Below are 18,652 nucleotides of genomic sequence, written 5' to 3' on the forward strand. Positions count from 1 at the left end.
AAGCGGTGTTCAGTTCCCTAACCAAGATGATGATCATAACAATAATAAACATCTGGTTATTCTGAAAACAGTGTTGGAGGAATAGTTTATTTTAACTACTAGCAGTGCTTAGTGAATCCAATTAATTCTTCTGTATTTGAATCATGTAAATAATTCTATTGATTTCAGCCCTATTCTTGGCATAAGAAAGATTCAGTCACAGGTGTAAATTTTAGAGAACAGAGCTATTTTATGGAAAATTAAGTAACTCACCCATGACTTGTTAATTTTATGCCAAATCCTTGCTAGTTGGGAATTGTTTTCCATGTCAAACAGAATGTGCTGCTGGTTCAATATTGCAAATGTTGCTGTGAGTTTATGATAATTACGTAATCCAGGCAAAACAGACTGTGTTGGACTGTCTACAATGGTCACTTCATTTCTGTGTTGGCTTACCTCCTTGGGTTAGTAGGTTAAGTAGCTTACTCTCAGCAGAATCAAATAATCCTATCTGGTCTGTCATCCACTTTACATTTTAGCGGTCTTTCCTTGTTCATCTCTAGCCCGGTTGATCTGAATAGTGGGGATCTTGAGCCTCTTAACCTCTTTTCTTAACTTGTTTCTCTTAGTCTTCACAGGCTGTATCTTATTGCAGCTTCAGTGTCATTAATGGTCCAGGCTTTTGTCCCCCTTGACAAGCCATGCACAACATATTCTGTGGCTCTTGAGATAGTCTCATTCTTGCAGACATTAACTGAATAATCATTCTGTTTCAAATATAGGCTTCATGGCAATTGGCATATTTAATTCTAATCAACTTTTGAAATGGCATCATTCAGAGGTGCTTAACCACATTACTTAATTTTCAGTCTATATTGCTATCGATTTCTAATATTCTCTCAAAATATAGGACATCACTCAATAAAGCACTTGTTTACATAACAAGTTTATCTGCCAGCCAAAAATCTGGGAAATTCTACTAACATGTTTGTGAATTTAAGGCTATAGCTTATTCATAAATGAGCTGATAGGGCTATTTACTGGATATGACACATAAGCATATACTTATGCTATTTTTCAAGCAATCTATAAAATAAAAATGAACATTAAGTACTAGGAAAATTGACTTTTGCTAGGCTTTTTCTCCCCTGCTTTTAAGACAGAAGCTAGCTTTAGGTCTGAGCTCTTCTTACTTTCTATTCAGACCAGAGGCATTATAAGGCTTATTGTTTTGGGGGAATATTGATAGATCTTAATGAACTGCATATAGAAATAAATACTAGGTATATCTGAGAAACTGAGAAAACAGGAAATATTACAGTTCTACTTAACTATTACATTTGAAAAGGAAAGGACTGTTGTTTTATCCAGTGAGAAAAAAAAAACAGAAAAGATACAGACTACTTTTAAGTATTTATCAGTTGAAACATTTATAAAAGCTTGAAAAAAGGTTGCTAAGAGAAGTTTTCTGTACAAAGTTTTGATACAACTCTTCTCTTTGAGTTGTGTTTGAAGTGGACCTCACAAGAGGTACACAGGGTTGTCAGCTCCAGCAATTTCCATCACCTGATACTAAGTGGTTATATGAGAACCTCCATTTTCACTGAAATATGAGCACATTTCTATCTCTCCTTGCAGTAGGGAAAAAAATCAGGACTGTGGATTGAGGATTCAAACCTGAGAGCTCAAAACAGTAAAATCAAATAAAAAATTGCCTATTACTAATACTTTTAAATCCCATCATTATAAGGCTAAGTGCATGAATTTTGGTACATTGAATTCATAATTTTTTGGAATACTGGTTTTGCCAAAACTGAACTGTTTTAAATGAACTGGAAAGGAATTGTCTGTTTACTTATTACAACAATAATCAGAAGGCCTGTCTATGTGTTTTTTAATATAATTATTTTGCAAAACCCAGAAAGTCAGTTCAATGTATTTAAACCACCTGTGATTTAATCACCCATGAGTCTTTGAGAACAGAAGGATTTGTCAAAACAAGTATGAGCTTAATGTAAAATATGGGCATTCAAACTGTGAATATTTAAATATCCATTTAGTATGTGCATTCAGCCCATTCAGTGTTCAGTGCATGAGTTACATTTCTGTTTTAGCCAGCTGGAAAGTCCAAATCTGAGCAAAAAAGTCCAAAGCAGAAAAATCAAATATTAACCCTTACAATACATCAAAAGTAATGTAACCAAAAGTAACCTTTTGGTTAAGAAAAACGTAATACAATGTACTCACCTCTTCAAAGAAAGAGACACAAAAAAATTATATAGGAATTGCTCATTCACATAACTTAATAGAAGAACCGAGCAAACAGTTCAAAAAACTTAACTATAATGATTATGCTGTATTTAAACGTGCTTGCAGTTGAATTCACTTTTGTAAGAACTTCAGCCAAGTTTCTTAAGTTTAGAAAGAATGACAGTCATAAATGTTAACAATATTTTCACAGAGAATGAAATTTGAATGAGCATATGTGGAAACCTGGTCCTACACATTAACTGTTATCTAATCGGGGAAAAATGTCACCTATGCGTGCAGTCAAAACAATTCAAATTGCAAATATAAATGATGAACATTAAATAGTCAAAGGATCATTCACAGCAAACAGTTTGTCAGCAATCCGCTGCCTGAAATATATTAACAACAAACATTTGCTGAGTAACTGCAATCAATAAATTTCTTGAAACACAGCCAGTTGACAGACAATTTGCAAACAGGAGAAAAAAGAGTAACATAAGAGATAATTTTTTATAGTTCATTCATTAAGTTTTATGGCCAAACCTCACAAACTTGAAATTCAGGGAGTTACCACATTTCCCCCCCACCCCTTGCCCCGGAGTGCTTATACTAATTCTGATACTATTTACAACATTCATAGCCCAAGTTATTTCTATACAACTAGATAGTCTGTGTTTTTACATTAAACTTCATACTGTAAGATTGCAGCAGACTGTCTGCTTTATTTGGTTATTCTCAATCTCTATGGTATATGTCCTTTAAAAAGAATAATTGGGTCAGGCAAAACAACCTCTGGAAAGAGGGAGACAGCTCATTTCCTGGCAAGCAACAGAGTCTGCTCAAGGGGGGAAAGCTGAAAACAGACTCGGAGAGGTGGCAGGAGAAGAGATCGAGAGGCTCACTACAAGGAGCAGAGATTTTGAAGCCGACATGTAGAAGCACAGAGTTTGTAGGGAGGTCCAAGGAGCAGATAGTAAGGACTTAAAGGAAAGATTCATTTTAAGGGTAAGAAATGGGGCAGTCTGTTGCAATTCAGAAAGTCACCAAGGTGTATCTACAGCAGGATTTTAGTCCAGGTCAGGAAAGCATTTTTTAAGTGAATTACCTTATTGTCTACACTTAGCATGCTTTGATTCTCAATATGATGCAGTTTTGGAACATGCAAATTGGATTTCTTTTAGATGAAATTAAACTGGAATACCCCTAAGTATGCTCCAACAGCTAATGGGCATTCAGTCCACAGGACAGGACTAGAGCTAGACCAAAATAACCCCCTGAAACACGTATGGGTGGATATTGGTGCCTCAGCAACAAATATTTTGCTCTAAAAAAACCCACTCCTATTGCACTACACTACTTGTTAATATGGATATAGCCTGAGGTGATGGAAACCAGGCCTAGAAGTAAGGATACATATAGAAACACACAGTAAGCAGGATGAGATTGCTTTATAAATGCTCTATTCCATCTCACCTAGCCATTTCAAGCTTTTCCTAGTGTTCAGTATCCCTTTTTATAGCCTAAGAAATTTGGGCTTTTTGAGGTTAAAAGCCTTTTGGTCTATCTGAGGTGCTCACGCTAGGGAAAGGTGTAAGCAGATCCACCTCAAGGTTCTTACCTGATCTACACTTGGCCATCTAAATGTCATTCTCTCAAGGCAGGTGATAACTCCTGGAAATGCTGTTTTACATAAACAGTAGTAACACTAATTGTTATTGGTTCAGCAATCTAACTCTTGCAAAACTTGGTATTTACACTTGCATTTATCCAGTTTATACAGTCCTGCTCATATGCATACACTAATAAACATCAGGCATGTGTATCTGGTCCATCATTTCTAAGGCACTACCAGAATTCCAGCTATACACAGCTGCATGCCATAAGGAAAGAAAGGAGATTATAACCTAATATACACACTAAAAAATGAGCCAAATTCCCACACGCTTAAGAAAGAATATTGCTATACTGATATTCTTCAGCTTCTTGCCGCATTGTAATGATATTCTTCAACTTCCAAAATGGTGAATCTTTACGTAGAAGAAAATAGGTATGTTTGGGAACAAGTAAGGCATATGAATAAAACTAAAGAAATCAGAGAAGACTTGGCATAAATAAGCCAATTACACAGACTCTTGAATCGAAATCTTAAATAATGCATAAAGTAAAACATAGACATGCAGCACAGCTAATGCTTGCAAATGAGTGACTCCGCAATGCATAAACATGTTCCCAAAACAAGGATAACATAAAGAATGCAGTATCAAAAAAAAAGACTCCCAAAATCCCAAACTAAACCAGAAGCAGGAAAAGAAAATAATTTAATCAAATCAAATAGGATTAAGAAAAAAGTCTATCCAAATCATATTTAGAAAAACTTTAACAGAGAGAAGAAACTGAAACCTAGTGGAGACCAATATATTATAGTAAACATACTGTAAATAAATTAGCATGTTTCCTCTCAGTCTGTGTTGTTAGCTCAAGCTCTGTGCAACCCATCCTTTCCATTGCCATTCAGTTCATTTCATTCAGTCAGCATACGTACACAGTCAGCTCAATTTGCAAGGTTCCCAGGGATAGCTCTACTGTTTCACATTTCATATAAAATTCGAGCTACTGTAAGGTGCCAGAACTGGTCTTGAGACTAGAAATCCCTGTACAATTGCAGAAGAGCCAAAACAGTGCGAGTTCCTTTACACTGAGGCAGCAATGCACTTGAAATGGAGATCGCCGTTAGACGGCAAAGGGCAGGCTGATCTCCCGCGACTCCGCGCCGGTGCCCTGGCAAGGCTGCCGGGGGGCTGGCGAGCGCCAGCTGCTTTGCACAGCCCCTAACCCCGCAGGGCGCCCCGTGCAGGCGGACGTGCGCCCACAGCGGGAGCCCTCTTACCCTCACCAGGGCATCGCCTGGTTGTCGAGACCTCTGAGCACAGGATACAGCACTAGAATCAAATTCGTTACTACAGGTGACGAGTTCTTGCGATTTATAACAACGTGGAGGTCCTTTTAGTAAATATGTTTTCCTTTTGTTTTATACCTCCTCGCCTTGTCCTGTGATGGTTTGGACACTGGAACAAGAGCTGGGAGAGACACAATAATCCTTGCTACTTCACGAGTTCTGTGGATGTCTTTCTGGATCATGAGCAAATGGCTTAACTGTTTCGGTGACTTTTTAAATCTATTACATAGGATTTCCTGCCTCATGAGATATCTTAAAGCTAAATTAATTTATATTTATAAAATATACCAAAAATACTATAAAACAGGATTTATAAAATATTACTTAGTAGCGTTGGGCAGAAAATGGATTCTATCAGAAAACATCCTATCCTGAAATTCTGAAATTAATTTAATTTAATTCTGAAATTTTTCTATACACCACATCACATTTGAAAACAAAATCAATTTGGGTCAGCTGAAATGCTTATATGGTTAATTTCAAGACATTTAACTTCGCTTTGAAATATTTCAAGGTTTTGAAGCATTTGGGACAATTTCTCCAACTTTTTAGAGCAAAGAATTGATCATAACTTATTTTCCTGCCACCAACTTTATCTTAGGAAAATTGTTATTTTCCTTTTAAATCCATATTGGAAAATGTGTCAAACTTTAAGTAGAATGTGCTATATTCTGTAAAATCGAGACATAAACACTTTGTGACTCATTTTGCATTACACTGAGGGTCATACAATACAAAGACTGTTCTCCTTTTACACATTTTACCTTTTGCTTTATTCATAAATACAGAAGTGTGATGTGATAGGAGCTGACCTGCTGATCAAACTTCCAATAGCAATTGAAACCAATCATGGCAAGGTTAAATGTCTCTGTACGCAGAAAAATTCCATTATTCAATCCACAGATCAAACAGAATCATCTTTGTTTTGTAATGTTGTCTGAAAGAATTCCTATCTTAACTAAGCAAAAACTAGTGAGACTAACAGAACACTTCCATTACCTCACAGTTTTGCTGTTTGGGTGACATTCCATAAATTACATGATGATTCTTAAATGTATTTGTTATTCCCTATTTTTCTTCTACAAACCATTTTAACCTGCTGCTTGCTTGCTAAAAATACAGAAGATATTAGCATTTTAAAATGTGTGTCATACTTTTTAATAACAAAGGGCAGCACTTTGGCCTATCTGAAAAAATGATTAATGTCACTGCCTAAAACAGTACCATTTTCAACCTGCAAATTTTACAACAACTGAGCACCACAAAGGTTAATTACATATTATAAGTTTTGACGTCACACATGATTTTCAAGATCCTTGTAATTTTTTCAGTGTAAGTATACAGAAATGTAAAAATTATGCATGTTTACTGCTCTCAGCATACCTTTCCTGTGTTATTCTTATTTTATTTATTTGAATATAAAATAATAAAGATGTCTATCCAGAGCACTAAGCATCCTAGCACAATTAATTATCTAATAAATTAAATTAAATCACAGCACCATTAAAACAATCACCTCCACAGAAAATAAGCTACCTTAGCCAGCTACCTGTAAGGTACATCACAGGAAGCATCCCTCATCCCTTCCAAAGCTGCAACAAATTGAGGCATGTTCAGAGAGTGAAAATTCAGGCCATTTTGTACTAATGGGGCAGTAAGCTCCAGAGTTTCAGATCTCTCACAAAACCAGCCCTGAGAGCTACCCCCTCTAATACCTCCTCACCACAAAGAAATCCAGCTCAGACCCTCATGGTGGCTGCAGCAATGACTGCACGGCACCGGAAGAGAGAGAATTCCTTTTGCAAGAAGGATTTCAGCCTCTTAGCGCTTTTACATCATAACCAAATCTCCAATCACAAGTTTTACAATGACCAGTTTAAAAAAGACCTTTATCTGTACCTTGACACCTATTAGTAGCTGAAGCAGGTGCAAGATCACGAAGGTCACAGTATGCCCCGGCTGGGGTCCGTGCCCTGCCACGAGAAGCCCCACAATAGTCTGGAGATGACTGGCAGGAAGAGCCGTGGTGAGGCCAAAAGCTCGGCTGGTGCCTCCCTACCAAACCACTGTGTGAGTCATTGGTCTAGTATGAGTCTCAGCTAACAAGTGAATTTGCTCCCTAAATCAAACAGATAAATAAAAACATATATTCTCTCAATCACAGGGGATTCTCTTAGCAATTTACCAAAGTCACTTCCTCCAGCTTGCTGTCAGTATCTCAGCCTTCCCCATGTTGTACTCGTCTGTGCTGACTGCATGAATACGAGGTTCTTAGTGACATTTTACACCTGCTTTGTCCTTTTATTTAGGGACTCAAAATTAGGATGTGTCTGTAAAATTTAAACAAACTTGGTTGGAAAAACTAGCTGTGGTTATCACGCTGTTAAGTCCCCAAAATTTTCATTTGTCAAAGTCATTTTGGTTTGCTTGGGAGGGATTGCCAGCATGCTGCTTTAGGATGTTTGGATTCAGAAGCTCTGGACTATGTCATTAGTTTGCTGAGTAGCTTTGGAAAACGTATTTTACCTTGCTATACCTCAGTTTTCTTATTTGTTAAATGGTGGAAATGAAAGCGTCATTTACAATTCTAAGATCTTAGGCTGAAAATACCAGTGTTTTGTCTACTTGCTGTTTATATTTCCTTCAAATAGATATTTCCTATCCTTAAACTTTTATTTTAATCTTGGGGATATCTTTACATCTTATTCATGAATTTCTTGTATTGATATGCCCAAAAGCATCCAAGATAGCAACAGTACATGCCATCTCAAAAACCTTACATAAAAAGGGATGAACGTTTTTCTAGCCTGTGATGAGTCTCTCCGTATTCAGGAGTTTTTTGTGGCTTTGGAGGAGAAAGGGGATTTTTTTCACCATATCTCACTGTAATTTTGTAGACGGACACCTTAAAATAGGAAGCAAACCTTGGCAAAGCCACTGCAGAAAGAAATATTGAGAAGAAGAAATAATTCCAAAATAAAAAATTCACAAATACAAGTCATTTAGAAAAAGCTGGGGTCTGGGGGGGGGGGAGGGTGAGGAAAATAAAAAGATGTGGCAGGAAAGGAGAGAAAATGAGAGGAGACTAAGTGAAATGACACAGAGAATTTAAGAACTGGGCAGAATACGAAAAGCCATAAGAAAAAAAAATCCACCGTCAAGCCAAGACACGTAGCAGAGATGTAACTGTTCTTATCTGCACTTGAGGGCATGAAATAATTCCTTTTTTAATTTTGTCTTTTTAATCCTGTCAATTGGAGCTGTCACTATGGATGTAATAGCAAGTATCCCAATCACAGTATCAAAGACTCTTCACTGACACTCCTTGAAATAGCATTAATGGCTGCTCACTAAGGGTAGTACATTTAAATGTTCTCATGCAGTGCTGTAGCTCCCCTTTAGTCAGGTATCAAGCTGCTATTTCACGCTCTGCTTGTAAAATTATTAACAGCTGGCCTAACATTAGATCAACTGCAGTATGGTTTGCTAGAACAAGACAGTGCTTAATAAGACTCTTTCCTGCTCTATCAAGTTATTGTATTTCCAAATATCAGAAATGGCTTTTGAGCCCAAAGCAAGATCTAACTTTTGGAAACACACAAGCCTGACCCAAGATCTCAGAATTTCAAAAGAGGTGAATATTTAAAATCCAAACTTGGATCCACAAGCAAATTCCGTAAATGCTTTCAACTTATAACAGGCTCAGCTAAAATACAGGTAAAAACTTCATGGAAATAACTCTTGTTCCCAGAAACTTTTATATCCTGTGTCAAGGAACCTTAAAGTGGATGACAATAGAGTGAGAAATTTTCCAACAAAATGATTCCTCACTGGAGAATTCAAATGCTCTAAATTCGAAATGCTTTTCAGAGATGCCTCTGTTATGATAAATATGTGATGAAACATTTCCTGCCTGCTGCTTCACCAACTCACCAGCCCAAGCTTTTGGGGCGCCCACAGGGTCAGCTGAGAGGGATCCACGACATGCAGGCTCCATCACTCCCCACTCAGCTGCGACAGCCAAAATCCTGCCTCTCTGTTAACTCACAGATACTTAATTAACCCTCCTCCTCCTTTTTTTTTTCCAAATTCTGTTTTGTGGAGAAATTTAAAGTGTTAGTTTTCATTATAAGTTGGAACAGAGATTTCAATGTGCAGAAAACCTATTCCTTTTTCTAAACCATATATTAATGGCATTCCTGGCTCCAAATCTTTTTTTTTTTTTAATGAATCTCCTGCTATTGTTTGTAAATGCAATCGCAGCATTTAAAAAATATTTTTGCTTGCTAGTTTAAATATCCAAGTTTGCACTGACTTACTTAATGTTACCTTCCAAATCTATTAATAAATATGTAAATCTGAGTTTAATATGACATTTGACACATTTTAATGCTTTACATGATGCTTACTTGCTCTAAATAGCCCACTAAAATAAATTATTATTATTTTATATATTGCCCCAAACATACAAAGTACATAAAATAAAAGGAGGGATTTTCCCTCCCACTATATTGCCTTTATGAAAGGACTGGAAAAGCCTCATCTATGGCCGGAGGAAGAATTCCCCTGACGCAGAAACTGCAGATGATGAAGGGAGGCTGATTTTTGAGGCCCCGCCATACAAGCACACCTCCTGGTGTACAGGGCCAGGCCTGTCTTTGGGTACAGCGGGTCCAGGCAGTGCTGCCTGCTACCGGCAGCTCAAGGACACCTGCAGGATCTTACACAGTTTAAAATCAGAAGGGCTTAAGCACAGCTTCAAACCTGCCTTGAACACTGTTATTAAATCCCAGAACATCAGGATTGCATTGTCCCCCCTCCTGACACAGAGAAAATTCACATGGCGGTAGTCATGGATCAAGCCGCAGCCTCACTGGGGACTCTGTAAATCCAGTAACAATAACATAGCCCTCGCCCCAAAAAGCTTACCGTGTTTTTAGGTGACTGCTGGCTTACCTCATGCCTAATTCCACTAGTTCCTGTGCCAGTTAAATGGATTCTGTTATGATTCCACAAATGAAATGATGATATCAATTAGCAATAGGCTAATTCTGCCATGTCATGTCAATACAGTGTGCTTAAAGGCAGTGTGCACTAGGAAAATATGGCTGTTCTCGTACAGTATTTGAGGATACCTCCTGACTCTCAATTAGACCAAATTCATCCTTGATGTTACTCAATTAATGTAACGATTAGAAATAAGAAGGTGATGGATCATCCTGACTCTCCCGTTCTGACCCGGGTGTATGGATATCTAGCTGAGTTTTAAATTATTCTGGGACTTTGGCTACTTGCTTGGGAAGAGAAAACTGAGGGTAGTTCCGTGGTACATTTTCTCAGAGACAGAGCAAAGTCATTTCCCCCCTCATGTTTGCTCTTCTACACCTCCCCACATCATAGCGAGCCACCCGCAGTAATTGCACTTATACACCTGTTTGTAGTGAAATAATCCAGTTTAAAATAACAATAATAATAAAGGCTTTTTTAACAATACATCTAAACCTTTTCTTATCTCTCAGCCAGTGGTGAGTACTGCAGAGAGACACTAAAGCTGAGTTTGTAGTGCTCCTGTGTACCGTTGAACAAGATTGAAAATGACAGGATAATGATACATTGCTTTTAGTGACATTTTCAACTTTATGATTGCAAAGGCTATCCAAACAGGGGAACCAGGTATTCCTTATGAAAACAACCAAAACATACAGTTTTGGCAGGCAACCCCAAAGTACGCTCATTTAAGTGGCAAGGCCCTAGATACAGAAGAGGTTAACACAGGGCTAAAAACAAAGTATGTTAATATCAACCTATAAAAAGCAAATTCTGGATATTCACCTTTTGGATTTGAATCGCTGTACAGTGGAAAAAAAAAAGCTACCAACTATGCATAATTGGGTGTCTAAAGTCAAATGCAGCAGTTTAGTACTCTGAACTACGCATAGATCACTGTGATGTGACTTGCAGTGATGGCTTAGCCGCTTAGCCACTTCAATCAGAAGAGTTGCTGTATTTGTTCAAAGCTAAGTGGTATAGATGAAATGTATTGTGCATGCGTTAGTGTTCATTGCGTGCAGTCAAAACCTATCTGCATTTAGATATGTTTGGATCATTCATTCTAGTAGTGCTTAAGTATTTGGCATGTTTATTTCTCCTGGAACAATGACGGCAGTTGCATTGTTGTTTTTTTTTACTTAAAAATAACCATTTGATAATGAAGTATTTGGCAAATTGAATGTAGTCAGCAAATATGTTCAACGTGCTGCAATCAGCTCATCTTAGGAAGAAGAAAAGGATGAAGAAAATGTTAGAAATGAGTCAAGAACAGTGATTATATTTCTTAGAAACTTATCTTGCTTCATTATATAGAAGCATAATCTGTCCAAAAATAAATTGTTCTCTTATGTTTAGAGTTAAGATTCTATGAAAAGTATTTTAGGGGTTAAAAAAAATCTTAATTCTGCAAATGACTGGTCCCTCTTTACTCTTCACGTTTCCTCAGAATGACCAGCATAGGAATTGCTAAGATATCTCCAGAAGATCTTTTCGATACGAAAGCAGGAGGAAGAGGCACAGAAGCAGAAGCCCAAGAGATCTGTGTTGCAACCCTAACTCAGATGCAAACTGTTGTGATGCAAGTAAAATTTCCACTTACTTCATGCAGTCTGTAGATAATGGACAACTCATGGGCCACATGCAAATCTTCTGAGCTGAAAAAGCATCTTCTGCAAAGATTTCGTATTAGCAGAGTGTCTAAAGCTATTGAACACCTAGCCATGAAACAGAAAGTCTAAAACAGCTGCAATATCTGACTTGCAGCCAGTCAGTATTGGCTGGTTGCACTGTGAGCTAATAGTTTGAATTGTACCTAATCAATCAGCAAGAGCGGGGCCGGGCAGTGCTGACTGATAGGCAGCGCTTTGCGGGCTGCCATAACACTCCGCTCACTGTTTCTTTTCCTCCATATGAACAACTGCCTGGGTCCCATGTGTGTGTTAGTGGGGGGTGAGAAGACCCTGGGCTAGAAGGAGAGAGGAAAATGAAAAGAAAATGAACACACAAGGACTGCCAGGAAAAGGAGGGGGAGAGGAGGAACAGCCAAGGGCTGAAAGGGGAATGAGGACAGGGTGGGAAGGATCAGGCTTCAGCAAAGAGGCAGAGCTCAAGTCTGCGAGTTGCAGGAATTCTTCCATGGAACTATGTAGAAGACAACGACACAAAATATAAACCTGATTCTTCTGCTGAAAATGCCTTACAACACCATGGTAGGTTAATGAACTTTAAACCCACATTATTGCTGTAAATTTTCTAATGGCTACTTCATCCATTAAGAAACAAATCCTTTCTGTAAAAAGAATTTATTTAGATTCATTCAATACTGAATTGTAAACTTGTAGTAATTATTACCCCAAACCCTCAGAAAGTACTAATTAAAAATTCTAAAATCTTTGTGGTTCTTTGACATTTTACATTTTGTATTGCTGATTTGAGTGCGTGAAAGTTTGGCCATTCCTAATAGATGCAATGACTTACTGTCTTAGTTAATGCTGTTACATTACCACCCTCATACCTTTGCTTTCACTCCCGCCTCAGCATATAAAACAGACAGGGGACATGAGAATTTAAAAACTACAGAATCTCAGATAACAACTGAGTAATAAGTCCATGGGTTCTTTATGTAATTATCTAAGACAAAATGAAGTCACATGACCTGCTGAGGTCAAGGAGGTATACAGCAAAGAATGAATTCATAACTCAGCATAAGAGGGCTGCTTTAAAATGTTATGAGTTACCTTTAAAAATGCAGATAATGAATACTTAATGACCTATTCACTCATATATACTTAAAAGACATAATACCTAATTGGTTCATGGGGAATTATGCAACTCAGAATGGATCTCAGCTCCATTAAAGTTTCAATATATATTGGAAAGGTGACAAAACAGAATACTAATTTATTGCCTATATGAAATATTTTGCTATGTAAATGATAAAGGGAAAGACAAAACATGGCACTCAGAAGCAAGTTACAGAAGTATATAAGAAGATACAAAACAATCTATACTAAATTCATTTGGAAAACAGTATTATACACTCATGTCATTATTATTTCTGTCATAGTGATTTCATTAAGACTTTCATAAAACTTCATTAAAATTTTCTGGACACTAGAGCTTCTGTAGGAGCCTAGATGGATGAAGTACTTCTGACCTTCATTCTGGATAAGCACGTTTTGCTTGGGATTAGAGCTGTTAGTTTTGTGGTCGAATACCATTTTAAACAGAAAAAGTGGTCAGTTAAGTGCTTACATTATCATCTGCTTGAGAATGCACTGGACTCAAAATTTCCTTCAGTGATTATCAAGGCACAGAACTCAGATATCAAAGAACTGATACCTTACATTAGATAGGTAATGAAATCACAAGAACTGGTGAAAAAATCAGGGAAGAAAGTGCAGGAGATGCAACTACCATGAATCACTGCAACACGGGAGGCGCACACTGGGAAAGTTAATCTGACAAGAAACGTCATCTGACAGTGAATGAATTTGCATTCATTTAGTAATTTGTAATGCACACTTCAAGCTGATTGACATAACTCCTAGACAGGAAACACAGTCACTTACTGAATTTAGTAGTCTGGTAGTATTTCAAAAAGCCTGGGTTAACACAGTAGGAGTGCATAGGTGGATTCAGGCTCCCTTTGAAAGAAAAAAAAAAACTTCAAAAGAGATGCAAACAATTACTAAAAACAAACAGAAAATTAATATTCTAGGGATTTAGCTATATAGCCAATTAAAGACTTTCAGATTTTGAGAGCGATAACTCTGGGGAAAAGTGAAAGTCTCTAGATACTGTGAAATATACCACCTTAATTCTGAGAGATGGTAAAATTTGTATTTATACATACACAGCAAAACTATTGTGCTGAAAGCAGGATACCTGCTTCCACGATGCCATGTTATTTTTGTTCCATTCATGTTCAGTGATGCTTTTCTACTGGGGCTAGCATTCGTAATTTTCCAAAAACTGCCATAGAAACCTTATATACAACATGGGGTCAGGATCTATATTTTGCCTCTTCTCCAAAATATATATTGATACCAACATGTTGCAAAACAAATTCAGAACTCATTCAGAAAGAAGTTAGCAATCTGCCCTATCACAAAAATGACATTTGTTTTCTCTACACATCTACCACCCACTTTCAGATTACGTCTAACATGGCATACCTTTAAAATCTGAGCAGCTAGTGCCCTTCTGCCTCCCTCCCAGTGCTTTGCATTCAGCACTCCTCTCCATTCCCATCCTTCTTGCAACCCACTCTGCACTCTCATTTCTTTTTCTTCTATTGAAGACTGAAATCATTATTATATCAATATTTAAAGCTGTCTGGAAGGATTGGAAATAAAGCTAGTTGGAGGTATTATGCTGAAAGCTGTTAATCAGGTGTCATCAACTGGTCTTTACTTTTACAGCTTCACCCAGATCTGGAATGATTTAGGTTCTACTGATGTAAGGTAAGATAGTAAGGAAAGTTGCCCGTGTCCCACATTTCCCCCGCTTTTCTTAAATTTCACTAGAAAAAAATAAAGAGGTGTCTGTTAACTGGCTGGATGCAACTTTCCAAGCTATGAAGTAACATCCAAAATAGTGAAGCACCATCAAGTCAGTGCAAGCTCCTGCATTGCTCAGCCAGCTGGGAGACATGCAAAGCACACGTGGAAGCGAGGCGGGAGCCTGCCGAAGGAGCCGGTCCTTACTGCAGAGCGTGACACTGCCGCTCTTTGGAGGTGAGCGAACATGGTCTGCAGGCTCCTAGCTTGGTGTCGTAACTGCAGTTACTGCGCTACTAACAGGCACTCGGCACAACTGTGAGGACAGCGTAAGTACCGTAAGATACCACACCACAGGTTAATTCAAATTTTTGCCCTAGTAGCTTACTAGAAAGTTGAACAAAACCAATGGGATATTTTTCAGCTTAGAAAGGCGCTGACTATGACACCACCGTGGTGAAAAAGGAATTATATCTAGCATTCAGAGGTGACTAGCACATTTTGCTCCTGTTGACTTTGACAGAAACAGCAGAAGTCCAGGATCAGAAATGACTGAAAAATGCAAAATATTTTGGTGGAAGATATTCATGAACAACATTCCACTAATATTTCCCCTGTTATCTGTGAAAAAATTTAGACAAAAATTTTCTAAAAATTCTATTTAGAGATATTGGAAATCCATCCTGTATTGCTTACAAGTTTGGCTGATTTACTAGTTAAAGCATTCATTCTGCTAAGGAAGTGAATCCATATAAATGTATTTATAATAAAAATAATATTGAATAAGGAGGCAGTATTAACTGTCAATGTATTCTGTATACAACAGTTTTCACAAGGCATGAGTTAGCAGCTGGGCTCAGATCCAAGACACAAATTGAAGCAAACAGGCTCCAGATATAATATGATTACCCCATCAAAGAAATTTAAACAATATACTTAGTTCTGATATTCTGTATTTCAGTGCCTTAAACTGCAGGTGATACTGCAGCTTGCAAGACCAAAAAGTTGAAGGCAGTTTCTGGGTGGGTCTTTCTCCCTTTAAATGAGTTAAGCTAGCACTATGTGTGAGGGACAGTTTTGCATTCTGTAAATCTAAGTACACAAAATAGATTGAGAATATCAACACTGGCAAAGAGTCAAACAACATCAATAAAGATAATTGACTCCAAGTGATTTGCTGGATGTTCAACTTCGTAGCTTATAATGAATCTATAGTGAAACAAAATTTTTTTCGTGTGTGTTTGTGACTTACAGCAATGATTTAATTTGGTTACACAGCACAGTATAGTAACAAATTTCATCTCTATTTGACAGCAAAATCTAAATTAATTTTAACAAAAATCTGAAAAGATGAAATAAGAGGTGTCTCTTAGAAGGAGTAAGCAGAGTTTTGCAAGGCAACAAATTTAACACGAATTTGAATAGAGAAAGCATATGAAACCAGAAATATCATTTGCTGATTTTAGATGTTATTTATGCTTTCTGTATCCCTGTGATGTAAAGCCATTATTAAATATTATAGTCAATGCATTCTTGATAGAAAACATAATAATGCTTCAATGTTTTATACTAATATTTAGCACTTAAAGGGGATTTGTTTGTTGAAAACCACATATTTGTATAAAATCAGCTTCAGCAAAATATTTTCAGCTAGTCACATTCAAAATGTTTATATTTCTATCTCAAGAATGTTTTCTACATATGTATGGAAAGATGGGGCTACGTTAGCAGCAGTTTAGATTTTTCAGTCTTGACTGAGATTTTGAAAACAAAGTTATCTTCTTATATATTTAAAACAGTGATTTTTTTGGTCATGTCTCTGTGTGATTAGCCCAAGCAGCTAGCCGGTACTATAGTATTTACTGTTAGAGTAAACTGGGGTCACACTGATTTGAAAGACATTTCATGATTATGGGAGAAATATTTTCACACATATTCATCTGTAATGACTCCAGGCATTATTAGCAGACCAAAGATGACAGCATGAGAAATACTCACGTAGCAGAACATAGGCTATTCGAAGATGGACAAATGATGAAAAAACTTAGGGTATCCAATACAAGAATACATTTAAACTTCTGTGATGATTTTTTCTGATGTTTTTTCAGTGCTATAGAATCAAGGATAAAATCCAAAATTCCCTTGCTTGTACAATTCAATTTGGTAAGTTTTTTACTGATTTACTTTAGACCACTGACTCATTACAATGTAATTTCCTATCAAGTGAATGAAATTTAGATTTTTTTTTTCTTGAGCACAGACTTCTTCAAATGAAATTATCTTCAGCTTTGAGCTTTCAGGTCATGTCACACTGAAAGGTTTTTTTCCTAATATTTTTCAGTTATATCATAAATATCATAGAGCCAAAATAATTAGCTAGTAGGCAGTCTATATCAGCAGAAGATCTGGCCCAGTTTAAATGTTTTCTTAACTGTAACGATTTCCTGCCATGCAGAATACAACACAGAACATTACAAGACTCAGAATCCTTTTATTCTTTAGGACCAAATTAATAACCTTGGAATTCAGTGATGTTTCTTCTCCTTACATTGACTGCATCCACAGAATGTGGTTTCTGCACGTTTCCAGAGAGCTCCCCAGAGGACTGCCACTTGAAGCTGCTCATGGCTAAAGATTGAACAATGAAGCAGGTCAGCATGTCCTAAGAAATCAGGTCGTTCAGCTGTATTTCATGTTATCATTTTGACAACAGGGGATGGGGAAACAGACACAATTATAAGCCAGGTCTTTGGAAGCACAACTTACAGAAAGCAGTGAAAGAGCAAACACCTCTATTGTAAAGCTTAAGTTAATCTGTAGTACACAGTACCATTATTATAAGTGCTGGTCTCCCCAGTTTTTCTCCCCATTTTTCTCTATTTATGACAAAAGCACACATTTAAAAATAAAAGCAATTTCATATTGATGATGCAGTGTTTTGGGGATTTCTGGAGAGGCAGCGTCGCTTTTCAAACATTTACTATGGAGGGCATTTTATCACTGTGGATGTTTGCGAGAACACATTGATAGTCACAGTCACACATTTCATTAGAGAATTTCAATTTGTGGTAAGATGCCCAAAGCTCGAATGAGCATTTATTCATTATCTATGCACTGAAAAAATATAGCCATATGGTGACAGAATTCCCTTCACTTATACATAAACTATGGAGTAAATACAAAATTTCTCTCTCTGCATACACCCACAAATATTCTAACGTTCTCCACAAAAATACTGATGCTTTCCTGAGAGGGTGGAATGCATATTTTCTGATATATTTTGTAAGTCTCCATCCTCAGGTAGTGTGAAATGAAGTCAGTGGAATTTGCTACATAGCCTCTAACTACACTACTGCCTGGACGGTACCAATCCAGCACAGAGAAGGAATCGGCAGGACACTGAACAAAATTATAGGGGTGGCGGAATGTTGTGATTTCCTCTGTGCATGCCGAGAGAGCAAGCAGCTCAGAAATAAAGTTGTGATCTGCTGACAATTTGAAACAAACGGAAATCAGAGCTCTTCAAAACTTCTAAGAGCTTAATTAAAGCCAGGCCCTTTCAAAGCTTTCACAGCTCTATTGCAAAAGGCTACACCTGCATCTCTGTCTACCAACAGAACTGTTTCCAGTCCTTTTGTATGAATTGTCAAACATGACAAAACCTCAACTATACTTCCTAATACATGTCTCTAATACTGTGGCAAGCATATAAAGCAAATCACAGCAGCAGGAAAATAAGAATTTTTTTTTAATGGGAATAGGTTTTTAGGCCACATTCATTGTTAGTGAATCCCAGAGTTGACTAGTTGCAGAAGGCATCACGAAAAGTCAAATATAGGCAATGGAAACCTTCTAAAGAGCAGAACTGGTGCTGTGTTAGAACCTCTGCTGTAACTCCTGTTGCTAGTTATCAAAA

The 18,652-nt window shown here is 37.3% G+C and overlaps 2 long non-coding RNA genes across 4 annotated transcripts in view; one reads left to right on the forward strand and one right to left on the reverse strand.

Moving 5' to 3' along the window:
* The window catches only part of LOC106498927 (uncharacterized), a 292,560-nt gene that overhangs the window by 104,135 nt on the left and 169,773 nt on the right, over positions 1 to 18,652 (reverse strand). The window contains exon 6 of one of the 2 annotated variants that reach the window (XR_010884643.1): positions 13,820 to 13,881. The exons of the other annotated variant lie outside the window; for it this stretch is intronic. This is a non-coding gene — a long non-coding RNA (uncharacterized lncRNA). Of the gene's footprint in view, positions 1 to 13,819; positions 13,882 to 18,652 lie in introns of those variants that run through there. 2 annotated transcript variants of the gene reach the window in all.
* The window catches only part of LOC106498928 (uncharacterized), a 55,703-nt gene continuing 49,241 nt past the window's right edge, over positions 12,191 to 18,652 (forward strand). For both annotated transcript variants that reach the window (XR_010884644.1, XR_001295073.2), the window contains exon 1: positions 12,191 to 12,444. This is a non-coding gene — a long non-coding RNA (uncharacterized lncRNA). The remainder of the gene's footprint in view (positions 12,445 to 18,652) is intronic.

The sequence above is a fragment of the Apteryx mantelli genome, chromosome 7, assembly GCF_036417845.1.
Source record: "Apteryx mantelli isolate bAptMan1 chromosome 7, bAptMan1.hap1, whole genome shotgun sequence".
Taxonomy (NCBI): domain Eukaryota; kingdom Metazoa; phylum Chordata; class Aves; order Apterygiformes; family Apterygidae; genus Apteryx; species Apteryx mantelli.